This window comes from Ambystoma mexicanum, chromosome 6p, assembly GCF_040938575.1.
Source record: "Ambystoma mexicanum isolate Mex_15411 chromosome 6p, UKY_AmexF1_1, whole genome shotgun sequence".
NCBI lineage: Eukaryota > Metazoa > Chordata > Amphibia > Caudata > Ambystomatidae > Ambystoma > Ambystoma mexicanum.
Window position 1 is genome coordinate 538285854 of NC_090935.1, and position 26690 is coordinate 538312543.

Here is a 26690-nt window from a genome sequence, read left to right on the forward strand (position 1 = left end):
AAGGTGGTGAGGGAGGCCTCTCTACGGATAGTGTGTGGTAGGGCATTCCAGTGTGAGGGCGCAAGGTAAGGGAAGCTGGATCCGCCCGCTTTTACTTTTTTTACTAGAGGCACTGAGAGCATGTTGGTGTAGGGTGATCTGGTTGGCCTGGTGGAGGAGACAGGGTGTATCCTTTGTGAGAGGTATGCAGGTGCATTGAGGTGGATGCACTTGTGGGTCAATGTTAGGGCTTTGAATAATATCCTTTCTTTTATTGGGAGCCAATGGGCTAGTTTTCTGGCCTCAGAGATGTGTTCTCTTTTTGCAATACCTTGGGCTGCCCGGAGCGCGTTGTTCTGTATTACTTGTAGTCTTTCTAGGTTTTTTTTAGAGGTTCCTAGAAAGAGTATGTTACAGTAGTCTAGCCTAGAGCCGGTGATGGCTCTGGCTATGTTAGTGCAGTTCTCTTTGGAGAGAAATGGTCTGACTGCATTGATAAGTTTGGCATGATATGCCGCTGCAGAGGCAATGGCATTGATTTGTCTGTCCATGGATAGGCTAGAATCCAGATAAACTCCCAGGGTTTTGACAGATTCAGAGACTGGAATTTTAATGGGATCAATGGTGAAGTGACTGAATTGGGCATCTAGATTCTTTAGGGTGTCGGGAGAGCCTACCAGTAGGAGTTCCGTCTTGTCGGAGTTGAGGCATAGACCGCTGTCTGCCATCCAGGCTTGGATGGTATTGTAAAGGTTGTTGAGGGCCAGGGAGTCAGTGTTGTAGTTGCCTGTGAGAGTGATGAGGATTTGTGTGTCGTCAGCGTAGTTGGTGTAGGAGATGCCCATGGCGTCGAGGATGAGGAAGAGGGGGCATGTAAAAATGTTGTATAGCGTGGGGGAGAGGCAGGAGCCTTGGGGCACCCCACAGAGTATAGTGGTTGGTGATGCGGCGGCTAAGTCAGAGAATACTTGCATGGTTCTGTCTTGTAGGAAGGAGGTGATCCATGCTGTAGCCTCTGGGGAGAATTTGGCCGTGGTGGTGAGGTGGTGGCATAGGACGCCATGATCCACGAGGTCGAAGGCCGCTGAGAGGTCGAGGAGTAGGAGGAGTGTAGGTTTGCCCAAGTCTCTCGCATCGTCCATCTGGTTTTTCAAGTCAAGTAGGGCGGTTTCTGTTCCGTGTCTGGGGCGGAAACCAGATTGGCGGAGACCAAGGAGTTTGTTCTCTTCAAGGAAGTGTTGAACCTGCAGGTAGGCTGCTTTGTCCAATATTTTGAGGAGGAACGGGACAGTGGTGATGGGTCTGTAGTTATTGGGGGAGGTGGGATCGAGCGTTGGCTTCTTTAGAAGAGGGCGGACCCAGGCTTCCTTGAGGGAGGCAGGGACTATCCCTGAGGTAAAAGAGGCATTTACAAAGGCTGTTAGGAAGGGGGCTAGCGGTTCTGCGCAGTCTTTGATAATGGAAGCTGGGCAAGCATCACCTTTGCAGTTAGAGGGTTTAATGTTCCTCATTATGTTGATGACGTCTTTTTGCTGAATGGGTTTGAAGGAGAAGGGTACGGGGGGATCAGGGGCGGGCGGTGGGACTGGGATGTGCTTACTTGGTAGAGCTTGTTTAGTGGCTAGTATTTTGTTTTTGAGGAGGCTAATTTTGGATTGCATGGCCTTCTGTATTCTTAGGGTCCATGATCCCAAAACCAAATGAAACCTAGTAAAAACCCTACAAAATACAACTATGTACAAAAAGTGGATGTATGTCCATCGACTCCAAAATAAAAATAAAACGAAAGACAAAAAGGAAACCTAAGCCTAATAAACTATATACAATGGCGGTGGGCTAGTCCTATGGCTCACCGTTCTTACCAAGAGTCTTGGCCAGGGCATCATCGAACTCCGAGTCTATGTCCCGGAGGCGGGACTGGGTTCTGTCATCGGGAGCTCTCAGGGATGCTGACATGCTCTCTACCAACTCAATGCGAGTCTCCTCGAGAAACTGTGCTCGGCTCACTGCCTGCCCCATGGAGTTCTCCGCCCTGGCCATGGTGACCCGTGCCCTCTCTGCCCGCCGCCGCTCTGCATCCATTTGCTGGCCCATCCGCTGCCACATGGAAGACACACATAGTCCAGGGTCATCCTGCCCTTCGGCTGATGCCTGCCCCTGTGAAGTTGTATGCCCCGAGTCCAGACGCCTCCTACGTCGAGCCTGGTGCTGCTGCCTTGATGACATCTGCCTGTGCCACCACTACTGGCTTTGGGATGCTGACGACCCCCGGGGCTATCGTGGACGTGCCCTGCTGGAAGTTGCCTGCACATCCTGCATTGCCAGGGATCCTGTTGCTTGGGTGACCACCTCAGCGGAACCTCCTGAAGAGGGAAAATCGAGATCAAACTCCTGCCCCTCACCCCAGGCACATCGACAGACAGGACAGCAGGAAGAATAAGGAGCGCACTTATCATTTGAACCAGGCCCCAGCGCACCCATGGGTGACAAATATGCTGAAAGACACCCACTTCACCAACATTGCAACCTACATGCTACATTAGCCAACACAGCAATACCAGAATCTACAAAACACAAGAATCCCTGTTTAAAGGCTTGCAGATGCCTATATGAATTAACCTGATCTAATTGCACAGTGTAAAGCCATGTTTCAGGAAAATCACAACCAAGTGGATTCGTCTCACTGAACACCAGCCGCAGTGGGGATTCGTGCTGACTTCAGCAATGCTCCTCACAAACCCAGGAGCAGCCAAGGTCGCAGAGTAAGATAAGATTACTTTCTTTGAACGACAGTGAACCCTGGCAGACAAACATTTTTAATTCTTCATAAATATGAGTATGCCACGGCAGAAAATCCAGAGCCCAGTGTTTTTCCTTGGGAACGAAAGAAGACCCACACATCATTTGAAACATAATTGTAACAAGAATGGCTCAGCTCTGGCCAATGAACGCTGAGGGCCCAGGGGCGAAAAAGCCTGTTTCAGCTAAAACTGATGGGGAAAGATTCATACTGCAACAATTTTAGAATTAGGTAATGGGGGTGGCGCAGCTAAACCAACCCACTGACGCAAAAGTCCTAATGTCCAATTATCAGGCTTCCTATAAGGGCTACATAGGTAACCTGTCACTTAGCAGCCAATAGGAGGATGAGATAGGTTTCTGGGAGCTGGTCCAATTCTGTGAGGTCAGCTTGCAGTGTGTTACAAAGCTGGCTTGCAAGCCAGCCCCGGGGGAGATGGTGCCTGGATTCTCGCTGTGCATGAAGCTCTCTGTGTGTTTTTTTTTTGCTGCCCAGAAATAAACACAGTTTGGAACCTGTTGTTGCCTGCTTGGGACTCTGATGCATTTCTTTGGGCAGGTGGGAGGTGTTGGGGTCTCCCATAGCTCAGACCCCCAGAAGCCCTGGTGGGGTCCAACTTCTCCCCAACACTCCAACTCCTGACTGTGGCAGGGATGTGTTCTCCACCAGCCTGGCTGCAGTGGATGAGGCAGGTCCACAGGGAGCCCTGGTGGCATCTGGGCCAGAAGACGGCATGGAGGACTGGCGCATAGTGGGTGCAGAGGAGGAGAGGGTCGCAGGAGCGGCACACACATGGAGGAACCCTGCGACAATGAGCCGTCCTAGCCAGTTCAAGATGGCACACAGCTGTTCGTGATGATGTGCTTTGTCCTTCCTGGAATCACACACATCATCACAAATCATTTGTGTGTGCCTTGAGACACCGACTAGGACGGGCTCAACCCTGTCATGGATTGCCTCGTTCGCAGGTAGAGAAAGGTCAGTTGATGTGGACACATCCTCTACCTGCGGAAGGGCCTGGAATGAGGCATCCCTGCTGGTGCAGAGAGATGCAGTCGCAGAATCAGGGACAGGATTACGCACAGGCACCTCCGCAGCGACCTGTGCTGCCTCTTGCCGGGCCCTTGGCTGCACCACTTGCACCAGTGGAATCACCCCCACCAGGCCCCACGTGTGGATCTAATGCGGCCTCCTCCTCCTCCTCACCCACCACCGACCTGGATGCCTCTGCACCGTCTTCCGCATTGTCCGGACCCTGTGGGTTCTCACCTGCCCTTCCACTGCTGAGAAGCCCACTCCCAACCTTGGCCTCTTGGGCTTCCCCTCGGCAGCTGCGGCCGTAGTGGGAGATGCGGCACCAGCCCCTCGCTCCCAGAAGATGCCATAACCTGGGAGGGAGACTGGGCCTTGCGTCTGCGGCCGGTGGAGGTCCTCCACGCCGCTCTGCTCCACAGCGCTGTCTCCGCCCTCTTCTTCACTCGCCGCTGTGGAAAGGGAGACATTGAAGACAAGCATCAGGTTACTGAACGTAAGTCTGCTAGACACAAAGCAAATGCACATGAGTGGCACTGTCATATGTCATAGCCATCATCACCTTCCACAACACACGGGTCCATGCAAGCAACACACATGCACATACACCACCGCACAGTCATGCATGGACAGCTAGGCCACAACAGTCAAAGCACGCATCGCAATGTGCATGTGTCATGCATCCATGGTGTTTCCCAGTCACACACTCACCACTCAGTAACACGCACATGTACACCATGCATGTCCATGAGGGTGACATCAGCATCCATGATCCACACAACAGACATGGCCAGGTACAGACACAGGCATGCAAGCATGTGTGCATCGTCACATGCAGGTGTACCTCATGCATAGTTACACACACACCATTACTGTTGCACTTGCTTGACCGGATTCACATGCTTCACTGTCATGTCCCTGCACACAGACATCCATACATGGGGCATGCCAGACATACATCCAAGGTACACGCACCTGACACACCTCAACATGCACTACGCTGGAGATGAACACATGGACACTTACCCCTCGACTCCGGATGGGTCTTCATCTCAAGGAACTGGTGGTGAAGCGCTGAGTTAATGCACTCCAGGACCCTCATCTGGATGTTGTTCAGCTGGTCCCAGGCACCCCACTTCTCCACAAGCAGCAACGAGGCACTGGGCCTTCCTTAGGGCCCAGGGACTCAAGTCCTCCCTGCACTTCAGGACACGGTCGTAGTCACGGGATGTCAACCCCTCCACGTTGATGGCATCCACAATGTCCTTCTGGATCCTCGTCCATCCATCCCTGACGAGGCGGTAACTTGATAAGAAGGCATTATAATTCCCCAGGACTCGCTCCACTAGGATGCCAACTTCATTTTCAGTGAAGCTGGCAACCCTCTGCCTCTCTGACTGGGGGTTGCCACTGGCCCCAGATGGTGTAGAGTCCACGGCAACCCCAGAGGCAGGTGTGGGTGGGCAACTTGGTCCCGGGACTGGGCTGTGGAGCGATGGTACACCAGTCGGGAGTCTTCTGGGTCAGCAGAGGTGGTCTCAGGTACAGGATCCCTGGCTATGGCTTCTGTTAACAATTAATACATCTGATCGGTTGGCAACCAAGCAAAAACAGGAGCTTGAGGCACAAGAAGAAACCTTCTTGGCAAATGGTACATTGGGACGACAATTGGATTGGAGTGGGACGAATTTAAGAAATTCAACCTATTGAAAAAATCCAACTAAAAACAGATATTGCAGCTTTCTCTAAAGAAAAAGTATATCCCTATCTAGCAAAAGACTATAAAGCTCCCAATTGGAGTTCCAATTGGAACTCACACTGCCTTACCCCCATGGAAGAGGGTGTTTTGAAGAAAGGGCTCAGCTTTGTACCGTCAGCTGACAATACCATTAACAATTTGGAGATTGAACTCAGGAGGTTCTTCAGGACTATCAGATTGAAAGCATTCTTCATGGAAAAATCGGAGAGACCTGATGAGTCCTTCACAGGTTTTAGACCGAAGTCCTCGTTTACTCCAACCATCAATGAAATACCAGCAGAAATAGTTTCCTTTGAAAGAATGGTATTGAAGGACCTACCAGCAATCATGCACCAACCCAGCAGTCCACAACACAAACAGAACCTGTCAATAGAGGAAAAACAGGCTTTAAAATCTTTGGCAGGGAATAAGAACATAGTGATAAAATCTGCCGACAAGGGGGGGGGAATAGTTGTGATGGATAGACAAGGCTATGAGAGGATGGTCTTTGCATTGATTAACAACACTAACCACTATCAAAAAATACGTGTGGACCCCACTGACAGACTTATGGGTATGCTACAAGAACTTTGTACTCAAGGAATAGAGGACAGGTTCCTTACATCTGAAGAGGCATGCTTTCTAACACCTAGAGAATGTCGAATAGCGAGGATGTATGCACTGCCAAAGGTACATAAAGATAGTGTCGACCCGCCTGGGAGACCGATTATGTCACTGTGTGGCTCTGTTTTAGAGCCAGCAGGGAAATATATTGAGAAAGCGATACATGCTTTGGCGGAGGATTGTCCATCTTTTCTGAAAGATACAATGTCCACTATTAACCACTATGAGGGACTGAATGTTGGTGGGGATCAAATATTGTTGGTAACACTGGACATTACCGCCCTGTATACGAAAATCCCCCAGGAAGAGGCACTAGCAAGTATCGAAGAAAGGTTGAATGGACGTCTGCGCCCCATGGGATACCTACACATTTTGTACTAAACTTATTGGAAATCGCTTTATGTAACAATTTTTTCCAATTTTTGGATGACATCTATGTTCTGAAACATGGTACCGCAATGGAGGCAGCCTTTGCCCCGAGCCTGTCCAACATATATATGGCGCTATTTGAAAACCAGTTTGTGCACAACAAAAATCCATTTGGGGAGCAAGTGTCCCATTGGAAGCGATATATCGATGATATATTCTTTATCTGGACTGGTATGGAAGAACACTTGAAGGCCTTTATTTTTTAGCTAAACGAGCAGAAAATGAATTTGACCTTTACAGGACACTGGGATCCAGTGCAGTTACCTTTCCTGGACTGAATTATTGCCCAAAAGCATGGTTGTATATTTACATCTATATACAGAACAGAAACCGAACAAAACAGTTTACTTGAATACTCCAGTCAACATCCACACTCCCAAAAGGATCATTTACCCTATGGCCAGTTCCTCAGGCTACGACGGAACTGTACGAACTTGGGGGACTACAAACTTCAGGCTGACCTACTGGGTTCTAGACTGTTAGAGAGGGGATACCCACGTAAACTTATCAAGAGCTCGGCAAAACGGGCACGGTGGACACGGAGGGAACATCTTTTGAGTCCAAGGGAGAAGAAGACGGACACCGATCGATTGGTATGTGTAACAACCTTCTCACCACAAACAACACAGGTCAAAAAACTCATCAATAAACATTGGAATCTTGTCACCAGCACAGGGAGTACCAGTGGACCACCTCTGTATGCCCTTAAACGGTCAAAAAACCTTCAGGACCATTTGGTCCAATCTAGGCTGCAAGTGATTGGGACAAACTTTGCACAGAACAGCTTAAGAGCCGCTTGGAGTAACAGTAAAGAACGTACTCTGGGCCACTACCCATGTGGGAAATGTAGTGTATGCCATCTAACTACAAAAACCACAAAATTCAAACATGGTACATTTAATTGGCAACTTCGTCAATTTACAAACTGTGCATCCAGCAATGTCATCTATGTGATATGGTGCCCTTGCAACCTACTATATGTAGGGATGCCAACAAGGAAGGCATCGATTCGGATTAGCGAACACAGGTCACGTATCCGCACGAAGTGTAGGACCGCACCGCTGGTGCAACACTACATAACAGAAAATCACACAGAAGAAGACATACAATGGACAATAATAGATCAATTGTTCCCTGACAAGAGCCAATATTCTATGTTACACAGGTTAACTAAGTTGGAGCAGAAATGGATTCATCGACTTAAGACGCATGAAATTGGTCTCAATGAAGAGATTCAGTGGGCACTTTTAATGCAGTAAGAGGCACACTTGTAGTTGTGCAAGTAACATCTGCATACCCATGGGGCTGCTCTAGATTGCTTTGGGTGAACTCCGTTGGATAGGAGGACACAGTGCTGCAGGTATATGGTCTAGGGGCACCGCATGATCATATAAGACAACAGGACCACATGCCAACTTTATTATGGTCACTAGAGTGGAACTGGCAATTCTAGTCGATCCACTGTGTGGCACCTGCCAGCCCGAGCAGACACAGAGGATTCCATTAATGCTGTACATAATCGTGGTGGCTGGTCAAACAACTTGAGCAGTATGCGAACATACTCCTTCCCGTATGTTTTGGGAATGTTGGTTTGTATCATTTACAACCACATTGGATTTGTTTGTTTGTGAATTTGCCAATTATATGGGGCATCAAGCAGAGATAACGTGCTATTATCCCCCGGCCTACCCTCGGGTTAATGGGGGGGGAATTGCTTGTGGTAAGACCATATGTGCCTCCGGGTTCCGTTTTGGAAGTCAGCGGCAGCTGAGAGACTGTCCGTGTGCACAAACAAAGCGGGCCCTTTAAATTAAGTGGAACGGCCTCGACTGGAACTCAGGGACGCACCTGGACGTGACTTTGTGATCCCGCCCCCGTAGCTTAGAGAAGTAGCCCACGCATGAGCGCGTGTTTCAACTGGAAACACATTTAAGACGGCCCAATGGATGCCAAGTCGTAAGAACGGAGATCGGCAGACTCTGGAGGAAAACCATGCACGCGTGGCAGGGGTGCCTTATGGACTAAGAGGTAAGAAAAAAGCAGTGGCACCCAGCACCCGTACCAAGAGAGGCCAGTTTGGGCCATTAGACGCCTACACAAGTATCCAACACGGCGCACTATCGGGAAACGCCTAGGTGACGGGGGCCATGTTAGACACTGCCCCCGACTGTGTGCCTCGGCCGCAGACCAGATGGGCGTTCCCCGGGGTTCAGCAATCGGTTTTGCTGCCCCCCTGGGAGGTGCCCCTCTGGGATGCGTTTGGTGGCCGGCGGGGGGCAGGGGTCGCCATTGGCCCTGCACACAAAAACATGCGAAGTAGGTTGGGGGAAAGTTTCTCTCACCTACTTACCACTAATGCTTTTGCATCCCCTTTTTCTTTCCCTTTGCTTTCTTTTTCCCTGTTTGCTGGCTCTCCCCTCCCCCTTTTTCTTCCGCTTCCCTCCGCTTCCCTCTTTCTCGTCTTCTGCAGAAATATTCCTTTTGGATACATGCAATAAGGACCCACAAAGGCGAGGGCGAGATCCACTTGGATGGACATAGGAAACACCCCGAGGAGGCAACATTCACGCTGAACGAACGATTGGGGCAGGGTGACACCAACCCGAAAAGGAATTGGTTCTAGCCAGAAGGTAAATCACGATGACCAACACACTCAGGAAAGGGGGAAGTTTGGGTTAGAGGATGACCAGCACCATAGGGGAATGGGAACATGAGGGATGCACGGAGATGAAATGTAATGAGGCGTTTTTTTTTTTTTGCCTCCTTTGACACCAACAGGCGGAAACAAACTGCCCAAGAGGTAAGTCCCGGCAGGCATTGTCAGCCAGCACGGATTCAGTACACGAAGGACATCAAATTGATAATGCTTTGGCCCCCAGTGTGCCCTGTCTCGATCCAGCCATTCCTCTTTTTCCTTCGCTGTGGGTAAGAATTGGCACCAAGATCTTATATTTACCTCTCGTCTTTGATTAGTGGGACTTAATACAGGAAAGGCGGGGTATAGTCTATCTAGGAGACTTTGAGCTCCTCAACAGTGTGTCCGTTGCCCCCTCACAGGGTGACAAGGGGGTGTTTTAGCAGACTTGTTAGCGACATCACCTTTCCAGGAACACAAGGAGAAAATTAAGTCTCCCTTGTTCAAATCAGGGTATTATCACCCAGATTTACACATGCCCACGACAATGGGACAGCATGGCTTTAGACAAATTGTGGTATGATGCTTTTTAGACACTAAGCATATAAGTAGTTATGTCTAAGATGCTAGAAATTTTAGAAATACAGCTGATAGTGATTTTTGTTAAAATTATTGTATCTATTTTTCTCTTCTTTGTCTGTCTCTGCCTGTTCCTCTTCTTTGGTTGAAGAGACTCTCACAGAAACTTAGTGTGACCGACCGAAGCATGAAACTCTGTTTGAAAATAGAAAGAAGTTATATTTTGAACACCTAGATGACAGGCATTACATATCGAATCGAACTATGTTGATATGAACTGATGTTTTTTGGTATCTAACAATGTATATGTCCTGATGAGGTGTACCAGATAGAAACAGTATATGTCTATTGTGGTGCCCGAAACTCGAGTATACAACACCATAGAGCCCACACCTCGTGGAGTTGGGTCTCTTTGAGTTTCTGTAGAGTATATATAACATCTTCATGAGTAAGTTCTTTTTGAACATTTGTCCCGTCTAACCACTTGAAAAAAAGAAAAAAAGTAAAACAAATGTTAGTGTCAAATAGGCCTTTGTAATCATATAATAACATTCGAGTCCTAACAGATGGATGTTCTGCTTCTAGAACAGAGTGATTAGAACTGTGATTTTTTGCACAGTACGAATGGTGGATGGTATGAATGTGAATGAAAGTGCATGTGAGTAAAAGATGGGTGAAATGTGAGCACTGTTTTTTGATATGATAGGTGTTTTTTCTAGATGTGACATGTGTATCTTCAAAATTAGTTTTTAAAATATGAAATGTCATTGTGCTATGTGTGGTTTTTCTACAAATGGATATTTTATAATGAATTTTGAGCAACAAATGCAATAAATGCATACAAAGCATACATCTTCTGATTTGTCTACAACACATGCCCTTTGAGAAGGGCTCCCCTTTTGGAAAGGATGTTTGTCAGCGTTTTTTACGCATGACTTGTTTCATAAATGAATGGAGGGGATGCACTTGTCCACAGATAATTGCAATTTGTGTATGGCTTCTGTGCAGCCACCAAATAGCAGGGCACGTTGGCTGCAAGCAAGCTGGCAGAAGCATATGGCTCCTAGGAGGCTGCTGGGGGGTCTGAGGGCAGGTAAATAGCCTTTTTGGCAGGAGCGTGGTCTTCCGTGTATTGTCGCGTGGCCAGCTCAAAGCAGAGTGATTAAGCACGTGAAAAAACAGCACGTCTGCGTTTAATCCGAGGAAAGGGCGTTAGCGCGTAAGCACGTAAGTGATGTAATGCATGCGGGCATTAACCTCTGCACGTGTAAATGGTCCGCGCTGGTCTGCAGAGTGCTGTACGTGCTTTCCATGGAGACCGATGCGTGTGTTTTTTCTACTTTGGAGTTCACACGCGATTACTTCACAGCGGTTACAGTGGCTACACGTATTTCTTTTCCACGCTAGGCAGACGGTGAGTCGTGCACATTATTTCACGCTATTTTTCCCACTGTGCATGCCCATGTTTGTTGCATACCCCATTTATTGAGGTCATAGTAGCCAGCGTGTTAATATCATACACTTTTTTGTGTTCCTGGGAGCCACAGCATACTGCGTGAGGTTTTTTTACAGGCACATGGGCTACAGGGGTTGCGTATATGTTTTTCTTGTATTTCTGGGGTGCCTGTGCATTGCGTGACCCGTCATTTATCCCCAGGGTCCACAGGCAGCCTTTCTGAAGCACAGGGGTGTGTCTACCATCAGGTACCCTGCCCTCTTCAAACCAATTGGCCAGGACAATTGTTCAGTGCACCTCCCATTGTCATTAGTACATCCGTGCTATGGTTGGGAGGCCATCAAAGGTTAAGGGGACTCAGCTGGGAGTCCTGCCATTGTTGGGAGTGGCCGGTTATGTGGCCGAGGTAACCAGGGAGTATGTGGAGTCCAGGGTGGCCAGGGTGGCCGCAGAAGGGGAAGAGGCAGGGGTGAACCACAGGGGCAGGATGTCCAGCCACGTGCTGGTGCAGCCATGCCACCACCCCCTTCCGCTCCAGGTGATGCTGCTGTTGCATCTGACCCTGGCACCCTTGCGACCCGACAGTCATTTACATGTGCTGACACGGGCCCACCAGTAGTGGTAGCTACAGGTGCAGCTGTGGCGACCACCACACAGCCCGCAAGGTCTGCCCTTGCGGGCCATCAGGCACCCTCCAGAGTTACTCGTAATATGGCGGTACGGTATGGACGGTCCCAGTGACGTAACTGGCACCATCCATGGCGTACCGCAATACTCATGATGACCCCCTTTGTTGGTGTGGGAGAATTTTGCCAAGTGAGTTTATCAGGTTCCATGTCAGGTGTGAATGTCTCGTGCCTGTTTACATTTCTCACGTTGTACTTAATGACGATAGTGTCATGTGTTGTGCATTTAGTTGGCTGTTTAGCTGTTACATGCTATGGCATGGCATGGAGGACAGGGACCATGGGGGTTTGGAGGGTTTGGGTGACATACCAGTGAATTTCATGGCCTGTTTTGCATGAGGGTGGTGGCATATGCACCTTGCATGTGTTCCTTTGGTCACACAGGCTTAGTTATGTTTAAGTAGCTAGGGATGCACACAATGTCACACTTCCGTGGAAACATTCTCAGGGTGGTACGGTTGTGACAGTTGACTGTCCCTTTGTCATCATCGATTGCCACCTGGTATGTGCCAGGCCTGTGTGCACTCCACAAGGGTGGGAGTTTAGGTGAAATATGTGGCCACAAGCTAGGTCCGGGCTTCCTCGCCATGTGCCCTTTCCCGTCCCATGTGCAGCGCCTGTGCGTGTGGTTGGGGATGTGGGGGCACCACCATGTCCACCGGTACGCCCCACTGTGTTGCAACATTGTGCAGGACACATGCTGCCACAATGATCCTGCACACTACTGGAGTACATATAGTAGCTGCCTGCCAGAGGGAGCGGAAGCATGACTTGAGTACTCCGAATGTGCGCTCCTGCCCTGCCCTCTGCACACATCATGTGGGTGCTCAGAGGGTAGGCACTGTCCCCTGGGGAGGTGATGATGATTGTCATTAGTTGGGTTTCTGTATTTGTCTGTGTGTGACATGCATGCATGTGCACAGACATTTCTACTCACCGATGAGCCATGTGTTGCCATGCTTCCCAGTTTCCAGAGCCCGGCTCAGGGCAGACACGCTGTATATGGAACTGTCATAGGTAGACCCAGGATAGTTTGCAGAGACAGAGGTGATGATTCCATGGGCATCGCATGCAACCTGTATGTTAATGGATGCCAGTGCTTGTGGTTGCAGTAGATTTTCTCAGTGGCCCTAGGTGGATTTAGGGCCACATGTGTGCAATCTATGGCACCAAGCACTTTGGGGAAGTGTGCCACCCTGTAAAAGTTCTGGACCACGGCCTGCCTTTCTGCAGGTATTCTGGGCATGTATATGTGCCTGCGTACTGAGGGGTGCGCAGTTATGATTGCCAACACCTGGTGTAGGCAGCCTGATTGCATGGCCAGTGAGACGCCCCCACCATTGAAGATTTGCCTGCTGAAATTACCCAGTGGCTGAAAAATGCAGTAAATTAGCACCTTTTCCAAGGGGCTCAGTGCTTGGGAGAACAAGGTGGGTGATGTGAGGTCATCCTCCCACTCAGTGACCAGGTCTAGGATGATATGAGGTGGAAACCTATACCTGCCATAGACCTGGTCATCAGGCATCCCAAAAAGGCTGGTCCTGGGCAAAAAATATGCAGGGCCTGGCTATTCTCCTCCTCCTGCGGTGTCCCACGATCACTGCTTTGAGAAATGGGACATTCATCGTAGCTGTATATGTGTGTTTGTTGTTTGCGTGCACTTTTATACTGCACGGGGGCGCTTCGCCTGCTTTCATGTGGCAGATGTTTTTATGCCTATGCGTGTGTTTTGGGGTGCGCAGGTTTTCCATTTTCAATTTCATGAATACGTGTTGTTTGCGAGCGTGTTGGCGTTCCGCGTAGTTCCCAGCAGTACTTCCCCAGTTACGCCCTCATTTTCACAGGTTGTTCCCCATTACGCGTGTTCCACCCCCTTTTTTGGTGTGTGCGCTACATGTTGTGCGCTTTTGCTGTGCATCTTGCGCACAGCGTTCGAGATGTCGCAGTGACGTGTAGGCTAGGCGCGGATTAGGTGCTACTCCCAGGTAAAACATGGCACAGGCTTCCATGAATCGCTTGCGTGCGATTCGCTTGCGTGCGCTGGATTTTTCTCGCTTGCGCCACCGTGTTCAGCGCACAATTATTCCATGAATCGCCCCCAACGTGTCTAGTACCTCACTCTCAGATTAAACATTCAAATTAATCGACAATGTCAAAGTTAATTTTAAAGTCAGATTTATTTTCATGAAACAGGCATAAAAGCAGGCCATCAAAAATGATGGCTTGTTCACATTAAGCTGATCACTGACAGAAACGATCGACATATACTGGTTGACAAATGAAGTGGACAAGTCCTTTTTTCTTTTCCTAAATAAGAAAACTATCACGTAGATGAGCGAGTGTAGCTACCAGCAGTCATCTTAAAGTTCCAAACATAATCTTATGGAACAGAGAATTGCCAGCTTGTGTTAGCTCCATATTGCTACTAGCTACGAGTAATGTCCAAAGCACAATATGTCATTCTACCAATATTACAATCTGATCGATTCACTTGGGCATAGGAGCAATTTAAAGGGCTGGCATAGTGCATTGGTCCATGGTAAAGCAGTCCCACATCAAGATAAATGTAATGCAGTATCTAGAACATGGACAATACTTACAGACTAGTGCTTGTAAATAATAATCATAATAAGTACATTGGCACTAAGGCTCATATCCACAGGTGATCTGGCATGGCATAGTGCAGTGCTTACTTTTGCAATAATTCCTGTGACATAAATTCATCCTGTATGCCCACCTTATGCCAAATAACAAGTTCAAAAGGGCTTACACTGTGCAACAGTCAATTGCAATCTAAAAGACATCCTCTTCCTGAATTCAATATATGTGCATTCGCAAAGATAAAGATATCACATTTGGGACTTTTAAAGTGCTAGCATAGTGCAACCATGAGCAATTGTGTTCCTTCATGTACGTACACATACGAAAAGTGCTTGCATAGTGCAACAATCAGCAATGGTTCGTTTTTTCTTAAAGCTGTACGGTGCTTGGAGTGTCACAGTCAACAATAATGTACATTTATGTCCATTTCCATGGGCAGATCATATTGTAAAAGGTGCTAATAGTCAACTCAATGTTTCATATTAAAAAAGAGAATTGTGCATAATGAAACTTCCGGACATCAAAGATGACATCACAAATGATGTAATCGATGACATCACTGATGAAATCACTTTTCCGAGGTGGATGTTTTTGTTCAGTGACAGTATTAATTTTAAGCTGAGGACTTCATGTGGTTATGCTACATTGAAACCATGAAACACATACTATAAAGGTACTGTGCGTGTAGAGCTTGTCCTTCTGCTGTATTATGAAGTTCCTTTTCCAAGGCTTTACCCTGAGGTCATAATGCACATACCTAGAACAAGAAGCAGGTCCCACACAGATAATACATTTCTCAAGAATGTGCTATGCTTCGACTTATCAATGTACAACCTAAAGATAACATCTTAAGAATACTTTAGTTCTATGATCCATGCTGCATTCATTGTTTCTCTTTATGTATTATGTGATTGCTGCATTCACAAATAAACTTCATTACAAAGTTTCTTTTTCAGTGAGCACCTTTTATTTGACATGGAGTAGTTTATACAAGGCTACTGATCACCTTTGATATGTTGTAAATGAGACTGTAAGTGGTACCCCTTATATCAATGTTCCATTTGCATTGTTATGCAGTAGTAATATCATATGTGATGTCATCAGTGATGTTGTCGATGATATCAGGGTGTTAGTGTTATTAGTGCATCGCAGTGTTGTGAATTATGGTTGCATAGCTTGCCATAACTGGTGAAAGCCTTGTTTCTTATAATTTTACTTGTAACAACCTTTTTTCCCTGAATTTGATGGGTTTTTATGAGTGCAACTTAAACATAGCGCGTCCCTTTAACAGCTTTTTTCACTGAATATATATATATATATATATATATATATATATATATATATATATATATATATATATATATATATATATATATATACACACACACAAATAGCATTAATCAGGGCTGTCTGCTAAGAGCAAGAACTAGCTCACAACAATTATGAGGTTCCATGTTGAATAACGGGGCCTCATGTTAAAACTCATTAAAATATCAATCATGCCTAGTCGTAGTATCCTAGTACCCTAAAATGGATGCTAGGTGCACCTATACATACAGAAACGTTTTGTCATGATTAGAAACAAAGTTAGAGCCATATCAGTTTTAATAGAAGTAAAACTATCAATGTGCAGAAAAGCATTGGCTTTCAAGATGAAAATGCCATTTGCTGGTAATTCATCCCTTCCTGAGAACTGAGAAATGCTCTCCCAGAAACCACATGGTTGCTAGGAGCCAGCTATACATCAATGTCGGCAGCATGCCTGTTTGTAAACAAATGCCACTGTGATCAAATACCACCAAGCCAGATTGATAAAGCTTTTGAGATGCAGCTCAAACCCACAGGAAGCACACTGAAGACACGCTTGTGGCTGTTGAGACAACTAAGTAAGAATAAGGAGGAGAGCTTGTTAGGACCCATTGACCTAGATTTTATTTCGCTGTGTTGTTCTGATTGTATAGGTGCCAAGGACGAGTATGCTCTTCCTTTTTGCATAGACTGACATAATAGCTTGGCACTTAAGGGGTTAAGCTATTATTTCCAATGTGTTTTGCCTAGATATTGTAGATGCAAAGTGTTTTTGTCAGTGTTTTTCTTTTTTTAAGGAATGAATGTTCTTTTATTAAACCTTGCTTGAACATTACTTTTATTTTGGTACTTACCATACGCTGCTGACCCACATCTCTGGAAAGCACAGCCTGCCCTCGCCCCACTTTACCAAAGCAAGGCAAAGACGGTATAGTACATTTAACCGTTATGACAGAAAAACCTCTAAGCCTAACTGTTGTGCAAGTGTGGGCACAGCACATAGAATCCCTTCCTCCTCCTTGAACTCTCTCTAGCCAGTATAGCATTGCATCACCCCATCACTCACAGATTGGGCACCAGAATTCAGCATGCCCATCGCCAGGATTTTAGATTTGACAATATTTATTGCTATTGGATAAACATATAAGACGCTTTTTGCCAACCTCCTTTAAAGTTGCATGAATTTTTCTAACCTCCATCTATAACGATTTGAATATAGCGGGATCCATTCCGGTTACGTCAATGTTTCTGGTGGGGAAAAGAGGGTGAAAACTAATATTGCACAATTTTCTTTACAGAAACATAACCTTCTGAAATGAAGGTGTTAGCTCATGATATTGTATTTGCATTCAGAAAATCAAAGGCTCACATATGATGCAAATGAGAACCCAAAGTGCGCTTTAGTTACAAAAAAAGAAGCAGAAGCAATTTCATTTTTAGTTAGCAAATGTGTTTGTCACCTAAGAAGTTGTCTTTTCCAGCTAAGCTTCATCAATAATGGCATGTCTTCTCCTGTGCCAGAAGCATTTTATGCAGATCATACGAATGAAGCAACTGTCAGGATATGAGTGACTGAAAATAGAAAGGCATCTCTATTGGGCCTGCTTTGACTGCAGCAATTAAAATGGAATATGTTTATTTTGCAATGCTGTTATTAAAGGGGAGATACATGTATAAATTGTTACCATAGAAATAGCTGCTGATTTGTTTGTGGTAAAAAGCTGTCGCAGGAATAAAGCATGAACAATTATGGAAGATCCCACTTCGGGCACCATAAAAGCTGTGGCCAGATTATCTAAATTGTGTCCTTGTGCAAAAGAAAATGGAGCTATTTAATTTAGCACCAATGTTGCAGCTCCTTCGACAGGTAATGGAGCAAACAGGATTTGCCCCAATCCGTGAAACCTTTGAACTGACATGAAATGGAGCACTTTATACAAAAAAAGTTTGATTCATGTTTGCCCTAGTGCAAATGCGTTTAGATAACATGGACTATGACACCACCTGGGTGCTCCTTTCCGTATTATCTAAGCATTTGCTAAGTTTTAAGAATCGATGCAAACATTACTTAATCTGGCCCCAGCAGACTTGCGCGATCAATCCTGCATTGTTACATTTAACATTGCACAGCATCCTGTGGGTACATTTCACACAGATGCATCTCACTGGAACAGGAGTGCCAATGCCCATCCTCCATCACTGAAGGGAGAGCTATTTCTCTATGTCTGATTAGATGTAGAAGCTGGTTTCTGCCAGCTGTCAAACTTATATCATGGTTATTTAATTAGAGCAGTCATTATTTCTTTCTTAATATGGAGCTCCGCTACGACACCCCCTTACCCCCACTGCTCCAGAATTACATAACCCGTAGAACCATACTCCAGTTCGAAAAACGAGTGTCAACTGGGACCACATGGATCGGAGCTGGCATTTGTGATAAAGCGTGACGTGATTGCAGAGGGCACCTTAAACTGCTAAATCTGTTTATGCCCCAAGCGTGAATGTCAATGTATCCCAGCAGTGCAAGTCTTGCCAGGTGGCATCTGATGCTCACAACTGCAAGTTTCCCTTTGGCGATTCGCATAATCATTCCTTGCCAATGGCTTTAATGAATATAAACCCAAGTGACACAGTGGAAAGTAATTTTGAACATGATTAAAAGTAGAGGGGCCCCTGAGAGTTGGGATTTCCAACAGTAGACATAAACGAATTGGCAAATAAGGAACCGCCATTACATGACAATTACAGAAATTAATCCAAGTGCTCTATGAGATCCGGAGAAAGGTTTAGAAGGGTGTTATACCGAGAGGAAGTCTTTAAATGAGGCAACCGTCATACTTCTTTTTTTTAGAAAAGAGGGGAGGGGATACCAGCCACTGGAGGCATAGAACGGGGCCAATGAGCAAAGCAGTGCGAGGATTGACCGCGTCAGAACAGATAACAAATGACTCAATGGCACAAACCCTTCACGTCATAGCAATGGCGACCATGGGTTTATCAAGGCCAACACATTAAACTAAATTCTGGCACAAACATATTATGTCTACGCTCTACAAATGCTTCTATCTGTATCGTGTGTATATTACTTTTTTTTTTGACATTTCATAAATAACACATAGAAAACCATAAAGATCGAAATAAATTAGGGTGGTCTGTTTCTTTATGTATTTTTTTTTTAAATGTAGGAATGATCAGTTCCTAAACATTACCAAAACAGTGCAATTAAAATGAATTAAAAACATATGAAACTCTAATTAATGAAGTGGGTGCAACCAGCCTTATTGTTACACGTTTATGCAATAACTAAGCCTTATAGACCGGGAGTGGATCTTTACTGTGGAATAATGGCCTGTGCTCAAGCGAGTAGCCCCCCAACCCTCACACCCAGGTCTATTAGGCTAAAAGAACAAGTAGTGCAACTAAAACGGATCTTTTTTTGTATTGTTGGGGAAAAGGGTACGCACGTTGGTCATTTAATGAACACCCAACTTGTAACAATAAACCTTTTGTTTTTAATTGTTGTTGGTTAGTTTGGGGAACTGCACATGCTTCTCTGTGCCTTTACACAGCTGTAGACAATTCTTTCTGTGCTGCTGGTCCGGCTGCTGCTCAAATCAGAATATTTGCTATGGTGCCTCTAGCAGAGATTATGGAGTGTAGTCTGAGTCTTTTGGTTGGCTGAGACGCGCTCAATAATGAGATGAATCTGCTAATATTTATTAAGTCACAAAGTCCATAAGCAGCTTGTACCACTTGACTGGTACTTTAGGCATTGCTCCTTACCCCTTTTAAGGTCGGGTTGCCTGTAATGCACTCCACCTCTTCCCTTGCTTGCTAAGCAGTTGTGAGGTAGGATGCCATTGCAAGGCTAACAAATGGCTAGGAAATAGGAAACGGAGTAGACTTCAGAACTGTTAGTCGATGTTCATTTATGAAGGTCGTGTACCTCTGTAATAGAGTCTGAAGACCACTCGCTGTCCATGACAATCAATGTCGGCGGGTGAATTCATTACATGAAGGGGGTAAATATTTCCCACAATTGTGGCAGAGTGACCAAGTGTAGAGAGCGAGCTCGCACCAACCACAGGGAATTCAAGGTGCAGGGGGTTCTATCTCAACAAACATTTTCTGAGAAGGGGCTAAAATGGTGCATTTTACAGCACACTTTTGTTTGAAAATGAGGGTAAAAATCCCGCAGTGTTGTAGGGTAGTGCATGATAAAATCAAATAGATACTAAGCACCAATCGTGCAGAGGAGCATTTCCCAACACATTTTCACAATGCCTTTGGCCACAATACATTCCAGCATAAAAACCTTTACACATGGCCCCATACATTTCCATGCTGGCTGCAACTCTTATGATGCTTGCTTTATCATACACATCCAATAAAAAATGCCATGCCAAAGTAAGAAATTGCTCGACTGACTGCCCCAAAATGCCAGTCTAGCCATGCAATATCATTTATCAAATTGCTTTATCACAGATGCCCAATAGAAAATGCCATGCCAAAGGAAGAAATAGCTAGACTCTTGGCATCAAAATGCCAGTCTAGCAACCCAGTAACACTTATCATGCTTGATTTATATTACATGCTAAGTATATAAATGCCATGTAACAGTGAGAAATAGCTATGCTGCCTGTAACAAAATGCCAGTCTATCCACATGTTAACACTTATCTGGCTTGCTTTATCATAGATGCTCAATTAAAAAATGCCATTTCACCATAAGAAGAAGCTAGACTGGCTGTACAAAATGCCAGTCTAGACATGCAAAAACACTTACATGCTTACTTTATCATAAATGACCACTAAAGCCATTCCATGCCACAACTCCTACCCCCACCCTTGTCCCCATCAAAGCCCTGGCCCAGCACAACTTCACAAACACACAATCGTGCCGCACACAAATTCAACTAACATTCACTCACTCATACAAACACAGCATCCACTCGCTCATTCACACACACACACACATACACTTAGTGATTCACATGCACATCCAGCCACCCATACATCATACACTCACTCCTTTGTACACACATACATACACACAACAGAAATTCCATTTAATCTTACCTTCAGCCCTGGACTGGATTATTCTCCTCGCTTCTGGCACCTCCCAAAATCCCTCCAGCTCCTGGGCCAAGAGAACAGGAAGCAAAGAGTGCTTCCTGGTTATGCACATGCGCACAGGAGTCAGAGTGCTGAAAAATATGTAAGTACCCCAGGTCATCTGAACATGCGGGGAGGTGCAGAAGCACCCCTTATGCACATTCAGAGGTGCAGTTTCCCAGCCCACATTGCCAATGGGCATGCAAGGCAGGGTACGCAAAATGCCCCAGTTTTGCACGGTTGATTGGACATGTGCGCTGGGGAACAAAAACTGTCAAAGTGAAACTAAGTTTTCATTTGACTTTTTAAGCTGCCCAGGAGCAGTCCCTCCGCTGCAGCAAGCAGCTGATGCAGTGCTCAGTGTTTACACTGGGCTGTCACAGCTCCTTCATAATGGCCGACGGTACAGATGGGTCAGCCCTTATGGACAAACCACCCCTGATGCAATAACACTGAGCCGTATGCCGCATGCACAAAAAGAAGCGTTTTGTACTGCCCATTGATTATTTGTGAATCTATGGCCTCTCCCGGATGGCCATTCCAATAACACATATATTGACTGAAAAGGAGGGGTACAAGAACACACGTTGTCTTACTCCTCTACTTAAGGGGGGAAGGAAGATGTAATTTGCCCCTGGGCCAGTATGTAAGAGAAACCTTTAGATCTCTACGGAAACCATAAATAGATTAAAGTGATCCTGAGGCGTGCCATTGAAGTCCACCATTTGTCATATCAATTCTCTTTCTATACAGTTAAAGACACTAGAAATGTTCATAAGAGCGAACTAAACTTAAGCACCGGACCCATTACTCGGCTTTGGAATGAGCAAATGCAAGTTGAGGCCTTGTCCTGTTGCTTCTATTCCTTCTGGATAACAAAACTTCACACCTTCAGTTGGCGCACAGTCCTGTACCCAATTCCTGACTATTGAATGTAGAACCTTACCAAAGACCTTTCACACTGTTTCCAAAGGCAATAATGGCATGGTGCCAGCCATCCTGCGCGTTCTGGTGCCAGCCATCCTGCACGTTCTGGTGCCAGCCATCCTGCGCGTTCTGGTGCCAGCCATCCTGCGCGTTCTATGTTATTTTGACAGCATTAAAAAATGAATTACGGTGTCATATGAACATAAGAAAAATCTCGTTCTGTCAACATATTGTACTTGAGAGCGACATTTGTATATATATTGCTTTTCTTCTCACCCCTGAAACAACATATCATCGACATATAGAACCAATACTTTTGATCCAAAATCTCCAGGATGCCTGGATGATGCACTTTCTGTCGTCTCACCACTGGACATGAGTAACATCCAGTATTTGAGGAGAAGCATCAAGGCCCGTCACACTACAGTAATTTTGCCCCCATTCAGCCCCATCACATGGATGTCAAGTTCTGCCGTTCAGTGGCTTGCTGTCAACTGGCAGCTGTTGGATGCTTTCCCCTGGGTGTCAGAAGCCGCGAATGTCCCTTTACGACTATTTCACAACTTTGACGTATAAAAGTTAATGGCAAGCTCACTTATTTTCAGCGATGCACAAAGGTCAACTGTTGTTAAATAATGGTTATATTTGATCAGGCATACCTTATCGTCACAGCTTTGCTGAGCGAGAGATGAGAAGGTATCAGGTAATACAATCGCAGCAAAAATGTCGCCGGTAAAACAAAATTGGCAAAAATTCTGTGGTTTGACCCAGTAAAGGTGTACCCCATTATATCATTTAAGGGGAGCAAGGGTTGCGGGGGTGTCCTCCGCTCCCCTTAAAAGGTTTGATGGGTCCAGGTGTTGCGGGACTTCAAGACATGGAACCAATGAGAATACTCGCTAAGGCAGGTAGCAGCCCCTAGAGCTTTGGCTTAAATCCTCCAACCAATGATCTTCTATTTTTCTACATGTCCATCTGATAATGTTATTTATATCGCACATTTCAAGCATCTAGCCAGTATTTTTGAAAGGGCAAATCCCCATGGTCACTTTGCGGCTACTAAACTCCACCAACCCCGTACTGAGCACTGAATGGCAATGGGATTACTGGTATCTACTAGTTGCATCGAATGCCAAAGCATCGAATGCCTTACCATGGAAAAAAAACATCGAAAGAAATCATTGGATGTATTTTTTTCAATGGTAAAGAGTTTATTTTAATTATAATGGGTTATGAGCGTTAAAAAAAGGAGGGTGGGGAGACCCCCTATTAAATAAATTGAAGGGAAAAAATGCATTCAGTGCTTTTTTTCTATGCTCTTTTTTCTATGGTAAGGCATTCAATGCTTTGGCATTCCATGCAATGACTAGGAACCGGATTACTATCAAGCTGGCCTAAGGGGTTGGGTATCCATTGCTGCTTGGAGGCATCAGCCATCATTCATATTTGAAATGGGTTGTGAGACCACAGCCAACTCAAATTTGTCCTCATGGAAGGCAATTCCCTCTGCCAATCAATGTACCCCTGTGCCAGCTGTCACCCATCCTTCACCACCAACACTCCCTTGCCCATAGACCCACCTTTAGGCGCAACCTTTAAGACCCCTTATTTCTGAAATCCTAGGTTAAAGTACAGACAGTAGGAAATACTCATCTGGAAGTTGTCATATCCTCAGGCGAAAGTGCTGCTTTGATTTATCCGGGTTTACAACCCATGCACCATTTTACCATTTTACATTCTAACTAAGATACGGTAAGGTACTTCCAAAGTTGCTAGGTTTCCTGTTTAGGAATGCCTCCATTATGTTACATCACCAAACACTAGCCCTTGCCATGACCCCATATCTCATGCTAGTACTCAGGTCAACTATCATTTGCATATGCCCACCCTTTCCCTGACCTTTCCAAGATCCATCCACACTGCATAATTTAGTGTCACTGCTGTCAGGTGATGTTTAAAATGATATCACCCATGACACAGCAAAAGAGCCATTAATGGTATACCAGCTGAAAAAAATGCTCGTGGTGCTGCATCGTTCTCCAGGCCATGTCACGTGCCTGAAGTGGACACTGGTCCTAGCCTGAGCTAGACCGGATGGCCATATTGCCCCTTTGGGGGCCCACTTGCCAGTGGTGGGTTTACCCTTTCTTTGGGGTGCACTTTACATGCCATATAAGGATCATGGTCTTGGTTGAGGGTGATAGTTAGGTTACAACAAATACACGTTGACTGCCTATGAAGAATGTGGAGTTTGATTTATCATTGCTTGAATTTGTGTTTAGGATAGAGATATACACACATTAATATTAATGTATTCATATGTTGAAAGTAATTAATTTTGTTTATTGCTACAAGAAGAAGGGGACCAACCAGAGTAAGAAAATAACAGATGTTAATAGCAATGTTAGCGATATGAAGTATGTGGTTGGCTGGAAATACACAGAGAAGTAAACCACTGAAGAAAGTATACCCTTTCTATTGGAATATCTGCTATGTTTCTGAATACTCAAGAGAAGGTAATTAATGAGCAGGTATACATTTACATTGCCATTATGATCTTAGCCTTTATTGTCATAACTTTCATAGATAGTACAGTTCATGCTTCAGCTAACAGTAGATCATCGACTTGTACACTAGAAGGAGGAGAGCTAGACCCAGGAAATTAGGTTTACATTGGAACTGGAAGAGATCCAATTTACAAGATGACTAATGGATGCGAGGACTGGTGCAGGAACCATCAGTGGCTCAGCCAACTCAACTGCATTTCAAACCTTCACCTTTCTCCGAGAGAGGGGAGACCTTTGCAAAGGCGCTTCCCTCTCTTTTACTGATGGTCATAACACGCCAGCTGTTTTGCTCAACCTGCATTATAATCCTGGCAGAAGAAGCTTAAAAGTCTAAAATGTGCCTGCATCACATGGAATCAGCTTTGCTTCTCTGCAATCACTTCTGAACAGCCTGGAGGCTGGGTCTTTGTGGGCATCCTCAGTGCTCTGCTGAGGCCTTATAATCCTGCTTTTCTGGCCTCCATTAGAAGGAGATCTTGTCAGGAATCTGGAGTGCAACCCATGGACTGCGTAGGGCCTACACACCCTACCCAGGTCAATACAAGTGGTTTATCTACGTAGTCATCAATGAGTGTCTCTGCTCCATCGTGGGACTGATCAAAGGTGACAACCCATTTGAGGTCTCTAAACAGAAGACAACAGCCATTGGACACTCTCTAACACACATCCCAATGAGACAGATGACCTCAATGACAGTGAGGCAAGTCTCCCAAGCAATTGCGTATCTGTTGCTGATGTTCCTATCTTTGTGGGAGATCCAATGGATGAGATCCCTTACATCTCATGAAGGGCCCCTATCCCTATTGTGTGTGCATTGCTTGCAAAGTCCTGGTTAAATCAGCTTTATCAAGAGCAGACCCAGGTCAGTGGTGCCTATGCCACTACTGCAAGGTTAAGTACCCTTGGACTGTAGGGTGGTAGCTGATTCTTACCACACCTACACTTTGACCTAAACCACTAAAGACACATTCTAAATAATATTTTGGCTCTGTACTTGCTTCTTCGTTTGTCCTGGAGTCCATGGGTGTGTCATATCCTTGTGCTTTAGAAGGACACTAGAAGACTTTAGAACACTTTTTTGGTCTATAGTGATTGGACCTCTGAAACTAGATACACTGTGCTGGAGCTTCCGTATCAGTGAAAAGTCTATGGGCCTCATTACACGGACGGCGGTGGACCAAGGTGCTATTAGCCATTAGCACCTTGGTCCATGCCGGTAAAATACCAGCACCGCCTTGGTGGAAAGGGGAATTACCGCCCTATTTTTTTTTTATTTTTTTTTATTGACATTAGTTTTGTAAAGAAAAACAAACTTTTTTGTCAGTTTCAAATCACTTACGGTCCCCAACCCGCGTCCTGCCATAAATATATTTCCTTAAAGTTAGGCAGGCGTGGGCATAATGGATCATCCGCATTAAAATCCTTTTTCTTGAGAAGCTAGTATTTTATAGGGGATTATGCCAGTATCATGTCCATAAAATTAATCACGTTGCAGGTTAACTGTACATTACGTCCCGTTATCAAATACGACCACCATTCGTCCATGTTGCCGTTTTTAGGTGCATAGCGTTCAAGGTGGAGGGTACGCTGTTCATTAATCTGTGTGCAGTCGATTATAAGATGTTTGATCGATTCAGGTTCTTGCTTACAGAAACGACAGTTGGCATCAATAGTCATGGGATCTTTTATTCTTCTTTTGTGTAGCCTGGTGTTGGACAAGTTAAGGCGGAGCCTTAAAAATTGATTCCGATGATAAGGAGAGGGACACTTAGACAGATATTTCGGTAAAGTACCTCTTTCCTGTTCGCATATTCCGTAGTCTAAGCTTGTGGATAATGCTGCTCGCCTTTCTGCATTTTTAATCCACTTGGATTGCATGAATTTTATTTTTGCCAGTTTCGGCGACCGTAGCACCAGGGGCAATTTTATATTTGCTTCTTCCAGGATGTCCAATAGGTTTTTTTCCCAGTTTTTTAGCATGGATGCAGAGGTATCGTTTTTTTTATTGGCCAAAATTGTGTAGGCGGTTGCTAACGGCACCATTCTGATTTTCCTCAGTAGTAGTATGGATTTCCATAGTACAGTAGAGTGCAGGGAGTCGAGACCAAGTTCATGCCTCACAGCCACCATTGAAACGCATTGTGGTAGTTGGAGGACTTTACGCCAGAAGCAACCTTCGACTTGTGCCCATAGGCTTGCCCTGATATTCCACCCT